Here is a 17,541-nt window from a genome sequence, read left to right on the forward strand (position 1 = left end):
AGAATATTTATATACATAAAGTTTATATGTGGGAATTTACGGTACATATATAAGTATAAAGTCTATGCACATGAATAAAAGATATTAGATTTATTTTCTATTTTTTTAATTTGTTTTTTTTAAAGAATTATAGTGCAATAAGTAGAGAATAAGGGGAGGAGCCGTGTTAATCTAGATAATCTAGATAATAATTGCTAGTATAGTATATTTACATGTAAAGTTTTAGGAGTTAGTGATAGCAACTTTATAGCAAGATAGGATAATGTCAACTACTGGACCATAGCGAATCTGCGAACCACTGGCCGGTCAATTCAATCATCTATTATTGCCCATCGAGTATGCAACGTTTATCTGCCGCAGCTTCTGCAGTTCTGCCGGATGGCCGAAGAAAGAAGTTATCCAAATATTATCGATATAGAGATAAAAAAAGGGAAATGCTGCGCGTCGGGCGACCGAGCGGCCGAAAAAAAAAATTGGACGCCTGGAACCACGTGTTGAGTATTTTAAATAACTTTAAAATGATTTTTCTCCTAAACTAATTATCCAATCTACGATCCGATCATGCCGTTGTATTCGTTGAAATTAAATCTTTATAACAAGACCACACATGATTATATTTTGATAAAAAAATATTTTAGCTTTTTTATTGATATTTTTCTAAAATGCTGCATCTGGTTCTTTAGATGTTTCAACCAGTAGTTTTACGTTGTTTCAGCTAGTGTACTCGTGATATTTCACTATATACGGATCAAATGTTGCAGTGGATTTTGATATTATAGAACGCGTCATTGCAACAAATCACTCACATATTTTGGAAATCCTCTATTAAGGAAATTTATTTCTTTTTTTTGTTCCATCAAAAATGTTTCACCTAATGTACTCACAATGTTTCACTATATATAGATCTAATGTTGCAATGAACTAAAACATTCCATTGCAACAAAAAACCCACATATTTTAGAAACCCCCTATTAAGAGAATTCGTTTCATTTTTTGTTCCACAGAAAAATGTTGCACCTAGTGTACTTATAATGTTTCACTATGTATCAAATGTTGCAGTGAACTGAAACATTCTTTCGCTATTTGCTGAAACATTGTTTTTATATAAGGTGAAACAACACCCGATTTAAACGAGTGAAACATTTTCGATATATTTAGTGCAACAATTCCGATATACCTGGTGGAACATCGTGTAACATTTAAAAATAATTCAATAATTAGGTAAAAAAATTTCGTCAGAATATATCAATGTGTGGTCTTGTTTTGAAGATTTAATTGCAACGAATTTAATGGTGCAATCGGATCATGATTTAGATAAGTAATTTAAGAGAAAAATCAGTTAAAAATAAGTTTACACGTAAATCGGGCGCACCCCCTCCCGATCGGGCGCCCGACGGGGAGTCGTGTCCAGATAAAAAGGTTTCAAGAAACATTATTGTCGCTAAAATTGGTTGTGCAATGGAGCGTACATCCAAACACCACGCACTATAACCACACGAACACAGAGGACGTTGAGAGTGCAGACTACACCAAAAATGACCGTCGCTATGCGAGTCCGATCGACGATCGTCACCGGTTGATTTGTCCCTCTCAGTTGCTAGTGCGCACGTTAGTTAGGAGACATGCCAATTGCCAAAGTTGATGTCCCTTAGCCGGACGGCTGCTGGTTTTTGCGTTCTTAAGCAATGATCATGTATGCAAATTGGTATGGCCAAACTTCTATGGGCATCAAAATAATTTCATCCCGATCTTAATTTTCGCTGCAACTTATTAGAAATACTTATATTTATATAGACGGATGAAGTAGCCCTCACTACTTAATCCTGTTGTGCAAGTAACTAAAATGATTAACTCTACGGTTCAAAAATTTATTGTAAAATTTAGTACTATGTATCAAGAGGTACCAAATTTACAGTAGAAAAGGTGGTACATCATGGTACCTCCTCAAGAACCGTAAAATTACTCAACTAAAATAGGACAAAGTATAATAGTCCTGAATTTTTCAGCCCCCATTTTGTGTGCCTGCTCGGCCACCGCACACATAAATACACGTGCGATGAGAACTGAGTATAGCTCAAGTGGCGTGGGAGCGAGGGTATTCGCGCAGCCCATCTGAGTTCAAATCCTGAACACAGCGTGTTTCTCATAGGGTTCCTTACACCCTCTTCCTCTCTATACAAAAGAATCAAAGATAGCCAGCTCCTTCCGGTTATTCCCATTTTTTTTTCTTTCAAAAAAACTAAATACACGTGTGATAGTGATATATATCTTGCCCAGTCACGCCCACCGCGTACGTAAATACGTGACTGTCGTGTGGGATTGGAGGGGCAAGAGCTAAAACAAGAGCGTATATATGATCCCTTCAGTTTGCTAGGAGAAGAGCGTGCGAGAGGAAGCCGCGAGAATCGTGCAATCTCACATCGGAATAGGAAGCATCATGAATTCGAGCCGAAACGTGCATCGAATATCCTGCACAATCAGGTGGTATGTACGTTCTCTTCTGCTCCCCACTCCGTGCAAATGTTCGAGGCGTGTTCTTTTCAGTTAAGAAAAGAAAATGAAAACGCAACAGGAAAGGGAGACCCAGCAACAACTTGCAGGAGCAAACCTGTCTGTCCTCCCAACTCTGAGGAATGAACATGGAAGCTGTCACGCTCTGATAAATCCATCCTAAATTAAAAATCATTCTCTAAAAGGAATAATAAAATTAATTAAAATTCGAAGTTAAATTGGTAAACATTAAAATGCGTATAAGAAAAATTTTAATGTGGCTTGGAGTATTTTTCTTAAATTCTCCATGCTCTAAATTGGTCCCTCAATTTTTATTTGAATATTCAGAGCACAAGAAATAATTTAAATGCAACAAAAACCAAGTGCAGAGTTAATTAAAAATGAAAAGCTAAAAATAATTCTCTCCTTCTCTTTGGGCCATTTTCGGACCAAAGTCCTCCTCTCCCTCAGCCCGTGGGCGACCCTCTCTCCCTCCTTCCTCTCGGGCCGACCTCCTCCCCTCCCTTGCTCGGCCCAACTCTCTTTCCTCTCCCTCGGACAAAGTCCATTCCTAGTCCCCCTGCGGCCCAGCTGGCCCAGCAGCCGGTCGTCTTCCTCCTCCAGCCGACCGCCGCCTGTTCTTCTCCCAGCCGAAGAACAGAAGCGCCGCCACCCCTCTTGATCTCCCTCCCCAGTGGTTTCTCCTCCAAATTGAATGCAAAAATCGGTTCCTATCCTCCTCCTCATCAATTCCCCCACGTTCTTCCCTCTTAATTCGGCCTTTAATCATCGAATTGAATCTCTGATGAACTGCCGCCATTGATGGCAGCCCGGCGAGCTCTCCGGCCGTTCCTCTCCTCTCCCCGGCCGATCCCCTCCTCCTCCCAGCCTATAAAAGGAGTCCCGACCCCCTCCTCTCTCCCCACACAACGCAGCCCTCCCCCTCCTCTCTCCCTGGCTGCCGCGCCGCTTTCTTCTCGCGCCGCCGCCGTCGTGCAACTCCGGCCGCCCCTCCTCGGCAGTCGGGACCTCCTCGGAGCCCGGCGTCGCCACTATCTGCTTCGCAGCGACCTCCTCTTCCCCGGCCTCCTCTCCGTTTCGCCCAGAGGCTGCCGGGAGTGCATCCTCATCGGCAACCAGTGGCGCCACCACCGTCGTTCTCCTCCAGTCGGCCCTCACCATCGAATCGAGCGACGCCGCAGCGCGCCACTGCCTCCACCGGCGTCGCAGCCGCCTCCTCTTCCTCGGCCCAACCTCTATTTCTCCTGGAGACTGCCGGAAATTCGTCCTCAATGGTGAGCAGTGATGACGTCGCTTTCATCCTCGTCCTCCGGCAGCCCTCCCTCGTCGCTAGAGTGCCGGCTCGCTGCACCGTCGCTGCCGTCGGCTTCATCTCGTCGTCTTCGTCGTCGGCCGCGCCTCCTCGCTGCCCGAAGACCCGTGGAACGTCGCCACGTCGCAGTCGCCTTCCTCTGGTCGCCGTTCCCGCCAAGACTAAGTGCTGCCCGTCATCATCGTCGTCAAGTCCGCAGCGCCAAGCCCCTCGTCGTCCGCCTCTTCGTCAAGCCCGAGGATTGCCAGAGCCATCCCCTCGTCTTCGACCCGTTCGTCTCCGTCGCCTTCCTCCGTTCGTCGTTGCTGTGCCAAGGTCTTCGCCGGTCGCCATCGTTGTTCCCTTGCCGCGTCGTGCCCGTGGTGAGAACCCTCCCCTTCCTGCCCTCTCCTCGTCCTCCCCTTGTGGTCGCCGCGTGGATTGCCCATGTGTGCAGCTCACGTGGTAGTCCCGGCTGCCAGTCGCTCTATCCTTTCTCTCTCGAGTGATGTTACATTGCACATAATTTAATGGTATAATAATAATAATTAAACAACTCGGAAATATCCACTTTAATTGCACTTAAAATTCGGATGGTCGTTTCTCGGCCATACAAGCTCCTAATTCACTCGTTAAATTGTTTAATTTCTGTTATAACTTAAAGAACCCGTGTTTATTGTTTTTATGTGTTGTTATTGTTTCTTTCTTAGATTTGTAGCCCTGTTTTGTTGTTCGTGTAGCTGCCGTCGTTTCGGAAGTTCCCAAAGTGCAGATCAAGTCGTCTGAAGACTTTCTCTTCGAGCAAGGCAAGTCATACCATATTTCTTGAACATATTGAATCCCATTATTGCAAAAACTATGTTGTTTCACTTCTATATGCATCGCTTTTATAAATTATATGACGCTCACCATTGTTTATTTAATAGTTAATATTCCAATGTTCCTTGTTATATAGCCATGTTGTTGAATTGCTACCCATGCTCTTGACAACCCTAGTAAAATGATAAAATGACTAGTATGACTCCGTATATGATGGACTTACTAGTTGCACTAGGTTGAGCTTATCTATGCTTAGATCCAACATGGAAACCCTTTTTATAAATTAGACTGTGGGTAATAACTAAAATATTCAAGATTGATGATCAGGTGGCTAGCTGAGCCTGGACATGTTGGAATCTCATTCAAAACTCCCAAAACCTGTTTTTGGTGGGGCGCGAGGTGCATGGTTTTGTTAGAAGCACCTCGGCCACTATAAGGACCAGTCTTCGGGCCTCTGTTGCGAAGCATAACAGTGCAACCACAAGTCTAATGGGTAAGGCCTGACTAGAAGTCTAGATCATCTCAAAACAAAGGCCATCGGTATGATAGGTCTGGGGCTAGGGGAGGCCGACTTTGACCTGGCGCAAGAGGGGGCCTGTCTCGTCCCGGGGGATCCGGCAACCTTTACCTTATCGAGGACCGGCGGGCGGCGAAACCTTAGCGGGTCCTTCTGTTTTGGGTTGAGCTAGGTGGATAGTCTTGTCACGATCTTGACTTTTCGGGTACCTTTGAGGTATCGCGATGCATGGCTGACATGAAGTCAAGTGTGTCTTGTGGGTAAAAATGTACACCTCTGATCGGAGTAAAACTATTCGAATAGCCGCGCCCTCGGTTATGGGCAAGCCTAGCAATGTACCCAAGTTAGTGTTTTTCTTCTGAGTGATGGTTGGAATTCATGGCACTTTGGACAGGTGGTTAACCTGGGGTTTAAGGCCGGTTTGCGTGGTTTCGCAATCGTGATAATATTGGACCGAGTTTAAACTATGCTTTAAAAACATTAAAATATTGCAACTCTGGCTTTACGCAAAAATGAACCCTATTATGCCAACTCTTTGTTCCCCTTTGCACTATAATTCATTTCCCGGCATGGCTTGCTGAGTACGATGGTTGTACTCATTCTTGCTCAATCTTTCCCCCTTCAGTCAGCGAAACTATTTGAAGAATATGTCTTAGGTGGAGTCCTGGCTTATACCCCAGTTAAGTGCCTGTGAAGATGGAGCCGTAGGCCCGCTAGTCTGCTGCTGTTTTTCTTTTGTTGTCGGGCCTAATGTGCCTTTGTAATAATGTAAATATTATCGTGATAATTAATAAAGATGTGTCTTTTGTATCAAGTTTGTTGTGGTGTACCCCTGCATTTCCTGCGACGGGGATTAATACATTAGCGTTTGGGAAAGGTATTTTCCGGGCGTGACAAGTTGGTATCAGAGCCATCTCGACTGTAGGATAAGCCAAACGAACAAACCCTAAGGACTTATTTGCCAAACGAAAACTATTTGTCAAATTTCCATTTTCCTTCTTCCCTATGCTATTTACAAAGTGTTCATCTCCCCCTCCCTTGCTTGGATTCAACACATAATAGTTGTGAAGAAGGAACCTGCCTCCGAAGTTCCCCCTCTAAGCACCAAGGAGTGAAGATCCTGAAGAATCCTATAATTGAACCTAAGCTACCAAGAGTTCCGTAGTTTTCTTTTAGGCGTCTGTTTTCTTGCTTGTGTGTGTAGCGCATGGTTTACATCGGTGGGTTGTGATGTAACCATGATAGGTTGCTTGCTTAATCAACTTGCAGAATTAATGTACCGACATCATATCAATAAAAGATTAGATCTTTTAAGGTCTTACCCTTAGTTCTGATCTATCCGTCCCCAATTTTTCCCTCTCTCCCTCTCCAAACCCTGCAGCAGATGGCTGACAATAAGAACGGCAAGAAAATCGGAAGCTATGATAATAGTGCCTCAAGCTCCCAAGCTAATGAATCACCGGGTGTAGGCTATATGGCAGTGGCCCAACACCTGATCCGTCAGAACAAACAGCTCATAACTCTATTACAGCAAGACAGTTTGCAATATCAGAACTGGAGTCAAAATCAACATCAAGCCCAGATGAATCCGACGCAACCATTCGCATCTCAAGTAAGCATAACGCCGCCACCTCAGAAGGCTCGCAATGCCAAACCACCAGGTGATCTACAGGATACTGCTGAATTGTGGTCCGGTCAGACCGGGCTAGTGCGGCCGGTCAGACCGATGTGTATTGCGCGGTCAGACCGGCGCAGCCCGTGGTCTGACCGGCCGACGCTGTGTCGGTTTCGGTTTCGGGTTGTTTGTTTGGATATCCGTGATTATTTCATGATTATGGCTTCTAGATGGATACTATACGTATGTAATACTGTTGTTTGCTACTAATGTGTCAAGTTGGAATTAGCTTGGTCTCGGAATATGGTTTCTTTGTTTATTTCATGTGTAGGTGACTCGATGCCTCGGGAGAGTATTTGCGGTGATGGACCGGGAGTCGGCTTGGGGATAAGACAACGTCTGTGGTGGTCAGAGATCATGCGGGATACTTAGGCTAGAGTTGATGCACGTGGTTGATGGAGATTCCATATGGCATACGATGGAGGTATTGTGTGCATATGGGATGCGGAGTCAAATTTGGAAGGAGTCCAAATTTGATATGATTGGTTATGAAAAGTTTGTTTCTTGTACTAGAGAGTTTTCTAAGGTGTTTAGGACTTCTAGTATGAGTTTGGTTCGTGGCTTTAGGCTACCTACCTCGGGTATAAATAGAGGGGGAGCGTGAGGCTTCCCGGTATCGCTTTAGAGAGCAATTGAGTTGAGTTTTGAGTTAGGGTTTCGAGTTTAGTCAAAATTTTTGTAAGGAGTGCTATTGGTGCACTTTGTAAACACAGAGAGAATCAATAAAGTCGTCATCTACTTTAATAGTTCTTCGATTTGTGTTTCACCAGGTTTCGGCGGTCTAACCGGCGGCTCACCGGCGGTCAGACCGGTGGCATCGCGGCGGTCAGACCGGCGGCGACAGGAGTCGGCAGCAGATCATCTCGGCGGTTCAACCGGAGTTCGATCGCTGTCAGATCAACGTTCATTAGGCGGTCAGACCGGCGCATTCACTTCGGTCAGACCGCGATCCATCGAATTCGAGGTTTACTTTTTTTTCCGCTAAAAGTTTTCAGTTTTTGGGTATACCAACCATTCACCCCCCCTGGTTGGCTTAGTTCTTGTGATTCGATCCTACATATGGTACTGAATTAATTAAGTCACCATTCTGGGTACTACCCAGCAGAGTTTCCCGTACCTTTGGAATAGGGGTTGCCTTCACCCTAACAATAAGCACGGTTACCGCGCTAACCATGGCAAACAGTAAGACACCGTATAAAACTTATCAAAAATTCAAATTATTTTTCAAAATTTATTTGAATTTAATGGAGTTATCTCAGTTTTACCTTTTATCGTACCCGGCAATAAATGTGATAACCACGATAACCCTGCAGTTATCGCCGGTTTTGTAAACCCTGCCTACCCAGCCGCAACACATAAATACGCGCGCGATATATATGTCGCCCATGAGCCATGCCCACGCACACATAATCTCGTGTGGGATGATTGGAGAGGCAGATCAAAGAGCGTAGGATCACTTCAGTTTGCTAAATTCGATCATGCACATCGGAATAGGACGCATCATGAATCCAAGCCGAAGCATCCCCTTTGTATCCTTCACAAGCAGCGATCGAGAACCACGGTAAGATGAACGCCAACGCAGGTGGCATATGTATGCTGGCTCATGCTTCCCTGTCAGTGCAAACGTGCGAGGCGTACGTGCTCCCTTCAGTTCAGCAGAATGCAGGGAAACTGCAGAGCGATGGGGAGAGCCCAGCAGCAGAAACAGCAGCTAGCGTGCCTGAGCAACCTCTCCTCCGGACACAATAACGGCGTGAACGTGGACTACATCCCCTGTCTACTCTCTCTGTTTTTTAAAAAAAATCAATCTGAACTAATACTTGTCCCGACTCTAGATTCTAGATTCATTTTTAGAATTGAGTTTCTTTTTAGACTGAGAGTAGCCCGCAAGGCTGTATAGTAGCAAAAGAGCTGTAGCAACCACATCTCAACCCAAAACTAGCATGAGTGGAGCGAGCTTAGTTCCAAAACTCTATGTAAATCCATTAAAAATTGTATACAAAATTTTAAAATATACTCTCTCCGTCCTAAAATATAAGCATTTTTAGACTAATACTGTGGAGATTATGGGTATCCTATATCTACACGGCGATGGTATTTGAACTGGGTACAGGATACTTAATGTAGATAGAATATCTTATCTGTATCTCGGGTTTGTTTCTTAACTTGTGTATCAAGGAAACACCCTGAGAATTAGTCGGTTACGACTGTATTTTACCTGTATCTTCATATTCCGTTAGGAATATAGATTATCTTTTGTAACCCGGACTCCTTCCCATATATAAGGGGGGTCCGGGCGCCTCTAGGGGCATATGTTGATTTTTCCCGAATCATACAATCAATAATACACTCGGCGGATTCATCCCCGGACAGGAGTAGGGTATTACTTCTTTCATAAGAAGGCCTGAACCTGTATAAATCCTTTGTCTCCAAACCCATACACTTTTCTAGCTTGATAGCCACCCCCTTTATTATTGCCGAAATCTAGTTTCGACAGTTGGCGCGCCAGGTAGGGGTAGCGTCAAGCTTTTCGCCGATCAGTGCAATGGGTCCCTTTTCCGGCATCGACGACCTCGTCTTCCCACCCGGGCAGGCGTTTCGGTTCGGCAGCCTCGACTTCATCACCAACAACTTCGGCAAGATTTCTCTCCTCGACTCGGAATCAGACCAGTCGGGAGAGAACCGGCTTTCGGTCCCGTTTGGATTCCCGAACGCGGCTGAAAGCTATTTCAAGACCATCTCAGCCGAGTCGGCTTCAAACCACTCGGCCGAGATCGCATCTTCTCCAACGACACCAGATCAAGATGACGGGGCTTACCCACCAGTCCTGATGAAGCTCCCCGACGATTTAGCGGCCATCTTCACCACGACAGCATCTTCATCCCGTAGGCCTAGGCGGAAGTCGGCTTCAACACCGATTTCGCCTAGCTTCAGGGAAGTCGGCGTCATCCTCCAACCACTCGGCACGGTTTCGACGGACCAGCTGGAAGACTACAACAGCTCTCCCACCGTCGACTCACGTCCTACTGACATCGTGGAGTACGACGAGTTTAGTTCTCGCTACAACGACTTCGACGACTTCGACGACTTCGACGGAAGCCTAGATGACAATTACACCCCTCTCTACTTTGGCGTTTTCATGGCCAATAATGAGACGGAGGAGCAGCGCCAAGCCCGGGAGACCGAAGAACGTCGCCGACTGGAGGAGGAGCATCAAGCACAAGAACAAGAACGGCTACGGCGCGAGCAGCAGGACCGTGAGCGGACTGCGAAGGAGGCTGAGGATCGACGTCAGCGAGCTTTGGAAGCAGGGCGCCGAGCACGTGATCTCATCGGTCAGCAAGATGTCGAGGGGACACCGGTTTTCCGCACCCCTCAACAGAATGCGGTTGCCGCGATCACCCTTCTCGACACCCTCCTCAACCAAAACGAGCTCAATCGTTCCGACCACGTCGTCAACATCTTGAACCAGACGAAGACCATGATTGCGGCGACGGTCCCAGTTAACTCCGAAAGCGTCCACACGCCGACTGGCAGCCGGGTCCCTCACTTCCGATCTCATGACTACCGTCATCCAAGCCTCAGCATCACTGGAGCAGGATCCAATCGCAGGAGCAGGGGCCACGACGAGCGGTCTGTTCACTCGCCTCCCGAACTTCATAGGGAGCGCCGAGTGGAACGGCCTCGCTCACCACCTCGTCGCCGCCCCATCGATCTTCGCGACACAATCACACAGCGCCGAGCAGCTCGAGGCTACCATCACTCGCCGGATCGCCGCGACGACGACCTTGACGGAGTTGCTGCCTTCACCGACGACCTGCGTCGAGTGGATTGGCCAGCCGGCTTCAAACCGACTGGAATAGAGAAGTACGACGGTACCACTAATCCAGAATCGTGGCTTACCGTCTACGGTCTCGCAATCCGCGCAGCAGGAGGTGATAACAAGGCTATGGCGAACTATCTACCAGTGGCTTTAGCGGATTCCGCCCGATCTTGGCTCCATGGATTGCCCCGTGGTACCATTGGATCTTGGGCCGAACTACGCGACCACTTCATCGCCAACTTCCAAGGCACCTTCGAGCGTCCCGGCACACAATATGATCTTTACAACGTCATTCAGAAGTCCGGAGAATCCCTTCGAGATTACATCCGGCGATTTTCTGAACAACGTAACAAGATCTCCGACATCACCGACGACGTCATCATCGCCGCATTCACCAAAGGGATTCGCCACGAAGAATTGGTCGGCAAATTTGGGCGCAAACCTCCCAGAACAGTCAAGCTCATGTTTGAAAAAGCCAACGAGTACGCCAAAGCCGAAGACGCCGTCACCGCATCGAAGCAGTCGGGTCCCAGTTGGAAGCCGAAAAACACGCCGGCTACGGGAGGAGGTGGAAGTAACAATCATAAGGACCGCAAGCGTAAGCCTGAGGAACTTGTTGCAACCGCTGCTCACTCTTCTCGACAGCGTTCGCGCGTCAACACCTTCGACAAGATCATGAACTCCCAATGCCCGCATCATCCAAACTCCAACCACGTGGCCAAAGAATGCTTCATCTACAAGCAGTTCGCGGAGCAGTACACCAAGTCTACTCGGAAGAACTCCGACGAGGAACAAAGCACGTCAAGGAAGAAGGACGACGGCGACACCCCGGCTGGATTTCAAGACCACCGCAAGGAGCTCAACCATATCTTCGGCGGCCCCCTGGCTTATGAGTCTAAACGGAAGCAGAAGTTGACTGAACGGGAGATCAATGCTGTTCAGCCCGACACGCCCCAGTATCTTCGATGGTCAGAGATTGCAATCAAGTTTGACCGCTCGGATCATCCTGACCGAGTGGTCCACCCGGGGCGGTACCCCCTGGTACTAGACCCAGTGGTCCGTAATGTCAAGCTTCGCAGAACCCTCATTGATGGTGGCAGTGCACTCAATATCCTCTTCGCCAAGACTTTGGATGATATGCAGATCCCTCGCTCCGAGTTAAAACCAAGCAATGCGCCTTTTCACGGAGTAATTCCAGGATTATCCGCAACTCCACTCGGCCAGATCACTCTCCCGGTCACTTTTGGCACTCGGGAAAACTTCCGCACAGAGAATATCAGCTTTGAAGTTGCCGATTTCGAGACAGCATACCATGCCATACTCGGACGCCCGGCGTTAGCCAAGTTCATGGCCGTCCCGCACTACACTTACATGATGATGAAGATGCCTGGTCCCCGTGGAGTCCTATCCCTACGGAGCGATATCAAGCAAGCTGTCACATGCGACAAGGAGAGTTGCGACATGGCCCAAACCCGCGAGATGGCGTCTGCCCGAGAGGAAATCTGACTGGCTGCAACCACGGTGAGCGAAGGAGAAGTGCCCGCTGCCAAGATTTCAAAAAGTGGGGAAACCGAAGCCCAGACTAAAAAGATTCCCTTAGATCCTTCTGATCCTACCAAAACTGCTGTAATAGGCGCCGAGTTAGATTGTAAATAGGAAAGCGCGCTCATCACCTTTCTTCAAAATAATAAAGATATCTTTGCGTGGAAACCTTCGGATATGCCCGGTATTCCCAGAGAGGTGATTGAGCACTCCTTACATGTCAAAGAAGACGCCAAGCCTATTAAACAACGACTCCGCCGATTTGCACAAGACAGGAAGGACGCGATCAAGGAGGAATTGACCAAGCTGTTAGCAGCAGGCTTCATCAAAGAAGTCCTTCATCCCGACTGGCTGGCAAACCCGGTTCTAGTTCGGAAGAAAACAGGGCAATGGCGCATGTGTGTTGATTATACCGACCTCAACAAATCTTGCCCTAAAGATCCTTTCGGGTTGCCTCGCATTGACTAGGTAGTTGATTCAACCGCCGGCTGCGAGCTTCTCAGTTTTTTGGATTGCTACTCGGGGTATCATCAGATCCGACTGAAGGAATCCGACTGCTTGAAGACTTCATTCATCACGCCCTTTGGGGCATATTGCTACGTCACCATGCCGTTCGGACTAAAAAACGCAGGAGCAACTTATCAACGCATGATTCAGAGATGCTTCTCAACACAGATCGGCCGCAACGTTGAAGCCTATGTGGATGATGTAGTCGTCAAGACCAAGCAAAAGGATGATTTAATTTTGGATCTGGAAGAAACCTTCGCGAGCATCCGCGCTTTCAGGATGAAATTAAACCCTGAAAAGTGCACCTTCGGAGTACCGTCAGGGAAGCTGCTTGGTTTTATGGTGTCTCATAGGGGCATCCAAGCCAACCCGGAGAAAGTTGCTGCTATCCTCAACATGAAACCGCCAAGCACCCAGAAAGACGTTCAGAAGCTGACTGGATGCATGGCGGCGCTCAGCCGATTCGTTTCAAGACTTGGCGAGCGGGGGATGCCCTTCTTCAAGCTACTGAAGAAAACAGATAATTTCCAATGGGGACCCGAAGCACAGAAGGCCTTCGAAGATTTCAAGCAACTCCTCACCAAGCCACCGGTCTTAGCCTCACCACATCCGCAGGAGCCGTTGTTGCTGTATGTATCAGCCACCTCCCAGGTCGTGAGCACAGTCTTGGTTGTCGAGCGTGAGGAAGAAGGCCATGTCCAGAAAGTTCAGCGACCAATTTACTTCGTCAGCGAGGTCCTGGCCGACTCCAAAACGAGGTACCCTCAGGTTCAGAAGCTGTTATATGGTATTTTAATTACTACCAGGAAGCTGTCTCATTACTTTCAAGGTCACTCGGTAACGGTGGTCACATCATTCCCACTCGGTGATGTACTACACAACCGCGAAGCAAATGGGCGGATTGCTAAGTGGGCTTTGGAGTTGATGTCTTTGGACATATCATTCAAGCCCCGCACTTCAATCAAGTCTCAAGCGTTAGCTGATTTTGTCGCCGAGTGGACCGAGTGCCAAGAGGATACCCCCGTGGAGAAAATAGAGCACTGGACCATGCATTTTGACGGGTCAAAAAGACTTTCGGGCACTGGAGCTGGAGTGGTTTTAATTTCCCCGACTGGAGAAAGACTAAGTTATGTGCTTTGGATACACTTTTCGGCGTCTCACAACGTCGCCGAGTATGAAGCGCTCCTTCATGGGCTACGGATTGCAATTTCCCTAGGGATAAAGCGTCTAATTGTTCGAGGTGATTCACAGCTGGTTGTCAACCAAGTTATGAAAGAGTGGTCCTGCATTGACGACAACATGATGGCATATCGACAAGAAGTACGCAAGCTGGAGGATAAGTTCGATGGACTTGAGCTCAGCCATGTTCTTCGACACAACAATGAAGCTGCCGATAGACTTGCGAACTTTGGATCCAAGCGCGAAGCAGCGCCCTCTGATGTTTTTGTCGAACACCTTTATACGCCGACGGTACCTCACAAAGATGCCACTCAAGTTACGGGTACCCATGACGTCGCTATGGTTGAAGCCGACTGGCGAGAGCCCTTCATACGATTTTTAACTTCTCAAGAGCTCCCTCAAGATAAAGATGAAGCCGAGCGGATTTCAAGGCGGAGCAAACTTTATGTTATGCATGAATCTGAGTTATACAAGAAAAGCCCTTCAGGAATTTTGCAACGCTGCGTATCTTTAGAGGAAGGGAGACAATTGCTGAAAGATATACATTCTGGGATATGCGGAAACCATGCTGCAGCGCGCACCATTGTTGGCAAAGCTTACCGGCAGGGTTTTTTCTGGCCTACTGCAGTGTCCGACGCCGACAAAATTGTGCGCACATGTGAAGGTTGCCAATTTTTTGCCAGACAAATTCATCTACCAGCTCAAGAGTTGCAGACTATCCCGCTGTCTTGGCCGTTTGCGGTTTGGGGGCTCGACATGGTTGGCCCGTTTAAAAAGGCAGTCGGCGGTTACACGCACCTCTTCGTGGCCATTGACAAATTCTCCAAGTGGATCGAAGCTAAGCCTGTTGTCACGATTACAGCAGATAATGCTCGCGATTTCTTCATCACCATTGTGCACAGATTCGGAGTACCCAATCGGATCATCACTGATAATGGCACACAATTCACCGGCGGAGTTTTCAAAGACTTTTGTGAAGACTTTGGAATCAAGATTTGCTATGCCTCAGTAGCACACCCAATGAGCAATGGACAGGTGGAGAGGGCCAACGGCATGATACTTCAAGGGATTAAAGCTCGAGTTTTTGACCGGCTAAAACCCTATGCCGGCAAATGGGTGCAACAGCTGCCATCAGTACTTTGGTCTTTGCGAACTACACCCAGTCGGGCCACAGGCCAGTCACATTTTTTCCTTGTCTACGGGGCAGAAGCAATGTTGCCGAGTGAAGTCGAGTTCGAATCTCTGCGCTTCCGTAATTTCCGTGAAGAACGCTATGAAGAAGACCGAGTGGACGACTTGCATCGACTGGAAGAGGTCCGCGAAGCAGCTTTGATTCAGTCAGCTCGGTACTTACAAGGGTTGCGGCGTTATCATAATCGCAATGTTCGATCTCGTGCCTTTCTAGTCGGCGACCTGGTTTTACGGAAAATTCAAACCACACGAGATCGGCACAAGTTATCTCCTCTATGGGAAGGGCCATTTATTATCTCTGAGGTTACCCGGCCAGGTTCATACCGACTCAAGCGCGAAGACGGCACTCTCGTCGACAATTCTTGGAACATTGAACATCTTCGTCGTTTCTACGCTTAACTTTATCATTGTATTTCCCTATTTTGACTGTCAAACATCAAGTTTTCTCCTTGAAGTTGTCAGTCGGGGGCTATCATCATAATAATGGAGTGTGATTTTTTATCAATTCAGTTTGCTTACTTGGTTTATCATTGCCTTGTTTGGTTTTTCTACTTAGTTTGAGAGGACTGAAAGTTTTTAATAGCTTCTTTGGGTTTTAGGCTCAACAAAGCTTAGCAAAAACTTTTAAGAAATCAAAAACTTTGCAAGAATCATCAAGCACAGCATAAATACACCAGTATTGTACAAATTGAGCCTCCATGTATTACATCTACACTCAGTCAGAGTCAGTCCTTTCATCATCAGAGTCATCATTACTCGGCTGGAGGTCGTTGTTGCGAAATTGCTCCACAACATCACTCGCTATTTTGTCAGCCGCAGTTTGCGCACTACTGATAAGATCAAGGGCAGCTTCTTCACTTGTCCCGTCTGCAAATCCATCAATGGTGTCGACTTCAATTCTCGGGTACAAGGATTTTGTCATCGCCAAGGCCATGCCAGCTCCCATACTTCCAGCTTTCTTGATATTCTTGAAATATACTTCCGGAGCAACACTCAGCTTGTCAAATATTTCGGTTGCGTCGAGTGTACTCGGACCACCATTATTGAGGAACATGGCTTGGATAATTGGTGCAGCGGCATTGGCGACATCATCTCTTGCTCCTTCTAGCCTCTTGATCTTACCAACCAGGACGTCGAATTGAGCTTGAGACTTGATCTTGCGGTCTACAAAACATATTTATGGTGAGAATCTGCTGCATTGAAAAGAGACAAGTTCAGGCCAATAGCTGGCAGTACCTTCAACTTCCTTCAAGGCCGAGTCCCTCTGCGCAGCCAGTTCTACATTGTCTCTCTCCAGGGCTTCAACTTGCTTTTTCATTTGTTCCATTCTGGCGGCTTGCGCTGTTTGAAATCCAGTTGGTTGAGGATACAGTTATGTTGGCCTAAATCAATGGAACATATCTGGATGATTACCTTTTGATGAACCACTTAGTTCGAAGTTTGCATCCTGGAGCTGGGCGATTCGGTCCCTTAACTCTTTCTCTGTCTTTTTGGCGCACTCCTTGGCCTCATGCAGCTGGTCCCTAACTGCTTCTCGAGTTCCCAAATGAGGAACCAGCTTTTCCAAAGTTGTGGTCTTGGCTTCATTGCGAAGATGGATTCTCTGCATGATGGATCATAGTTCAGTTCTGCTAAAAAGAAAAACAAAGTTACAGGAGGCCGTCACTTGGAAGACTTACGTTTACAATACGAGTGGCTTCTCCGAGCGCTTTCTTCAGCTGGCACACTTCTTCATCTTCTTTTTGACGGTTTATGACTATGCCGGCGGCTTGTGAGTTCTCGTCCCACCATTTGATCAAGATAGGAGGACGAGAGTCGTCGGTCGCCTTTATGCGAGGGATTTCTTCTCCGTCATCACCTGATGGTCCTGATGTGTTTCCAGGGCATTAGACGGATACACTGAGGTTATTTAAATCACCGTTGTATGAGAAGACAACTAACCTGAAGATGTACTTAGCTGAGCGTGAGGTGATCTTTGTTCCTTGCCTGGAGATCCAGCTATCGAGTCATTACCAGCTTCTGGCCCTTGGGAAGCTGTCGTCTGCGCTTCTACTTCAGGGATTTCTTGATCAGGGCCTGCGTCCGACTGGTTTCCAGTCGGGGGCTCTTGAGTTGTTGCTGCTTCAGTTGTTGCCGACTGGTTTCCAGTCGGCGGCTGGTCACTCGGATTGGCCTGGTCACCCGAAGCATGGGCGCCGGTCGGCTGGCTTTTGGCAGTCGGCTGGCTTTCGGCAGTGGGCTCGGGGTCTTTGGATATATTTTGCTCTGCCATGGCTGGATCGGGGTCTTTTCCAGATGGATCTATATCAGATGGTTTCCTGCAAAGTATTCTTTCAGAATTTAGCATCATTTTCATGAGAGAGCTTACCAAAGTGAAATCATACCGAGAGGTCTTATACCTGGAAGATGTTCTAATTTTTAGCATTGCGCGGCCGGCCAGTTTTTTTCTGGGCATGGTGCGCTTTGGGGGTTTATTAGGCGAGCCC

At 47.4% G+C, this 17,541-nt stretch overlaps 1 long non-coding RNA gene across 1 annotated transcript; it reads left to right on the top strand.

Annotated features, from left to right (window-relative positions):
- The first annotated feature begins 2,841 nt into the window (after nucleotides 1-2,841).
- LOC107280869 (uncharacterized) lies at nucleotides 2,842-7,929 on the top strand. The gene is made up of 2 exons (XR_010741229.1): nucleotides 2,842-4,185; nucleotides 4,543-7,929. It is a non-coding gene; the product is annotated as an uncharacterized lncRNA (long non-coding RNA).
- The last annotated feature ends 9,612 nt before the right edge of the window (nucleotides 7,930-17,541 follow it).

This window comes from Oryza sativa, chromosome 5 (assembly GCF_034140825.1).
Source record: "Oryza sativa Japonica Group chromosome 5, ASM3414082v1".
Taxonomy (NCBI): domain Eukaryota; kingdom Viridiplantae; phylum Streptophyta; class Magnoliopsida; order Poales; family Poaceae; genus Oryza; species Oryza sativa.